The following is a 4,007-nucleotide window of genomic DNA, read 5'->3' as shown; positions in this document are numbered from 1 at the left end:
GTTTGAGACTTTCTTTCTTTCATTTATAAAAGAGAGACAGAGAGAGTGAAACAGAAAGGTGGTGAGAGACATCGTCAAAATACTAAAACATTTTTATGAGGACTTAATATCTCAAAAAAACTTCAGTGAGTCTCAAGCTGTAGCTGGTCGCCAAGCATACGTGCTCTGGGATCTTCAGTGCTCGAGGCCATCATCAATGTCACTGGTGTTCCTCAAGACTCATCTGCACCACCTGCCTGCCACACACTCTGCCATCGTAAGCTGCCATCATGGTGAAGCTCACTAAGGCTGGTAAAAATCAAGGTGATCCCCCAAAATGGCTCCTCCTCCAAAGAAGGTAGAAGAAGACAGTGAAGATGAGGAAATGTCAGAAGATGAAGACGATGATAGCAGTGGAGAAGAGGTTATCATCCTTCAGATAAAAGGTAAGAAGGCTGCCACAACTCCAGCAAAGAAGGTGGTAGTTTCTCCAACAAAAAAGGCTACAGACACTACACCTGCCAAGAAAGCAGCAGTCACCCCAGGCAAAAAGGCAGCTGGCATGCCATCCAAGAAGACTGTTCCACTAGCCAAAGCAGTCACAACACCTGGCAAGAAGGGAGCCACACTGGGCAAAGCGTTGGTAGCAACTCCTCGTAAGAAAGGAGCTGCCACTCTAGCCAAGGGGGCAAAAGAATGGCAAGAATGCCAAGAAGGAAGACAGTGATGAGGAGGAAGAAGATGACAGTGAGGAAGATGATGAGGACGAGGATGAAGATGAGGATGAATTTGAGCCAACAGTGATGAAAGCAGCAGCTGCCGCCCCAGCCTTGGAGGATGAGGATGATGAGGAGAAAGAAGATGAGGATGAGGAGGAAGATAAGGATGAGGAAGATGAATCTGAAGAAGCTATGGAGACCACACCAGCCAAAGGAAAGAAAGCTCCTGCAAAAGCTGCACCTGTCAAAGCCAAGACTGTGGCTGAAGATGAAGATGAAGAGGATGAGGAGGATGAGGATGATGATGATGACGATGAGGATGAGGAAGATGAGGAGGAAGAAGAGCCTGTCAAAGAAGTTCCTGGAAAACAAAAGAAGTGACCAAACAGAAAGCAGCTCCTGAGGCCAAGAAACAGAAGATGGAAGCCACAGAACCAGCTACATCCTTCCATCTGTTTGTTGAAACCTGAACAGTAACAAATCTATTCCTGAATTAAAATCTGGTATTAGTGATGTTTTGCTAAAAATGATCTTGCTGTCATGGATGTCAGAATTGTGACATCTAGGGAGTTTGGATATGTTGAGTTTGAATCTGCTGAAGATCTAGAAAAAGCTTTGGAACTCACGGGTTTAAAAGTCTTTAACAATGAAATTAAACTGGAGAAACCAAAAGGAAAAGACAATAAGAAAGATCGAGATGCAAGAACACTTTTGGCCAAAAATCTCCCCTACAAAGTCACTCAAGATGAATTAAAAGAAGTACTTGAAGATACTATGGAAATCAGAATAATCAGAAAATATGGACAAAGTAAAGGGATTGCCTACATTGAATTTAAGACAGAAGCTGATGCAGAGAAAACCTTGGAAGGAAAGCAGGGAACAGAGATTGATGGGCGGTCTATTTCTCTACACTACACTGGAGAGAAAGGTCAAAATCAAGACTATAGAGGTGGAAAGAACAGCACTTGGAGTGGGGAATCAAAACTCTGGCTCTGAGCAACCTCTCCTACAATGCAACTGAAGAAATGCCTGTATTTGAGAAAGCAACTTTTATCCAAGTGCCTCAGAGCCAAAATGGCAAATCTAAAGGGCATGCGTTTATAGAATTTGCTTCATTTGAAGATGCTGAAGAAGCTTTAAAAGGGGAATTGAAGGCAGAGCAATCAGGCTGCAGCTGCAAGGACCCAGGGGATCTCCTAATGCAAGAAGTCAGTCCTCCAAAACTGTTTGTCAAAGGTCTGTCTGAGGATACCACCGAAGAGACATTAAAGGAGTCTTTTGATGGCTCTGTTCGTGCAAGGATAGTCACTGACCGGCAAACAGGATCCTCCAAAGGGTTTGGTTTTGTAGACTTCAACAGTGAGGAAGATGGCAAACCTGCCAAGGATGCCATGGAAGATGGTGAAATTGATGGAAAGAGTTACCTTGGATTGGGCCAAGCCTAAGGGTGAAGGTGGCTTCGGAGGTTGAGGTGGAGGCAGAGGAGGCTTTGGAGGGCGAGGTGGAATAGATGGCAGAGGCGGAGGAGGCTTTGGAGGGTGAGGTTGCTTCCAAGGAGGCAGAGGAGGAGGAGGAGGAGACCGCAAGCCACAAGGAAAGAAGACGAAGTTTGAATAGTTTCTCTGTCTCTCTGTCTTCCCTTTTCCACTTGAAAGAAAGGACTCTGGGGTTTTTACTCTGTTACCTGCTCACTGACAGCCTTCTGAGGACATTCCAAGACATTGTGCAGTCCTATGGTCTACTTGGAAAGCCATTGAAATAACGTTTCAAGGGAGATACTCTTGTTGGTTTTGACTGGATATTCATATAAACTTTTTAGAGATGAGCGATAGAGCTAACCCTTATCTGTAAGTTTTGAATTTATATTATTTCATCCCATGTACAAAACCATTTTTTTCCTACAAATAGTTTTGTGTGTGTGTGTGAGTGTGTTTGGCAATTGTAAAGGAAAGCAGAATGTTCAATCATGATTTTTGCTTCAATGACTTTAGGACAAATTTTAAAAAGTCCAAAAAAAAAAAAAAACTTCAGTGATTTTAAGCTTCCAAAATTTAATTTTTTTAAGTGAAGAATAATAAAAACAAGAACTTCAGTATGTGTGCATATCATTTTTTATAAAAAATAATTATAGTTCAAAGTTAAAAGGTTATTTTACTTTGAATATTTCTCAATCATATATTTTCCAAGGCAAAATTATTTGAGGATACGTCTCATTAACATACATTTTAGGATTTATAAGACCACTGCTCAGATAGAATTGTAGAGAGATTAATGTTTCTACTATCTTCTGATTCATTAATTTTGACATCTTGCTGCTTGGATGTATGTTGGTTTGTAAATATGCTAAAAAAAAAAAAAGAAAGAAAAGAAAATATCCCAACCAAATCTAAGTGATTTGTGGTCATCGCATAAGAACACCTTTTCTGATTTCTCTCTTGTTTTTTCATTTCATATATAATTCCCATTTGCAGAAAAGGTTCTATTTTTTTGAAAGCACTGCCTCTGATAGCTGAGATGTTCCTGGGGACCGTACTATTCCAATTCTCAGAAATATGGGTCAATATGAACCACAGAATACAATGCAAATGTAACATTTTTAAAGCAATCTAAAGAATTAATATTTTTATTTTTCTAATTTACTCCAGAGCAGTAAATTCACTCTACTGAATTACTTCAATATTTTACGCAATATAATTTTGCATACTTGGGGCATCTTATTTTTAAAATTATCTCTAAGAAAATCTCAGATCATTTAGTTGAACACACAGTTATTTTAATGCCATGTAATGCCTCACTTTCCTTCCTTTCAATGTTTTAGATACCTTATACTCAAGCATATATTACAATAGAACTCAAAGAAGTTCTGTGTACTTGGTGAACAAAGAGTTGTGAAAGGGAGCACCCAGGAACCCAATTTTGTATTTCTCTAGTACCAATGACTTCAGGTACTTTGAATCAGTGTGTGGCAACATTATTGTACATAGTACCACTTTGACAGTAGTTACTATACAGGTTTAGCTCTGTACCTATAATTTAGTAGAGTTAAGAAACCTCTTAACAAGACTAAATAATATAAAATAATGTAAAAATATCAAGAATAGTTTAAAAGTACTTACCAAGAAAAACAAGTTAATTTCCACAAATAATACTACAAAATGACTTTTTCAGTTGAGTAAATTAATTCCTTTTAGGCTCATTTTTATTTTACAGAATATACTCTTGAGAAAAGTGAGTCTTAGACATACTTTGTGTGCTTCTGTGTCTATACTGTGAGTTTAATTAAATCTTGATAGATTCAATTGAAAAATA

General features: G+C 38.9%; 1 pseudogene; it reads left to right on the top strand.

Annotated features, from left to right (window-relative positions):
* The first annotated feature begins 269 nt into the window (after window positions 1–269).
* LOC102497680 (nucleolin-like) lies at window positions 270–2,385 on the top strand (annotated as a pseudogene).
* Window positions 2,386–4,007: the final 1,622 nt, after the last annotated feature.

Source organism: Tupaia chinensis, unplaced genomic scaffold (genome assembly GCF_000334495.1).
Source record: "Tupaia chinensis unplaced genomic scaffold, TupChi_1.0 Scaffold144384_1, whole genome shotgun sequence".
NCBI lineage: Eukaryota > Metazoa > Chordata > Mammalia > Scandentia > Tupaiidae > Tupaia > Tupaia belangeri.
This window is presented reverse-complemented; position numbering and strand designations above follow the sequence as displayed.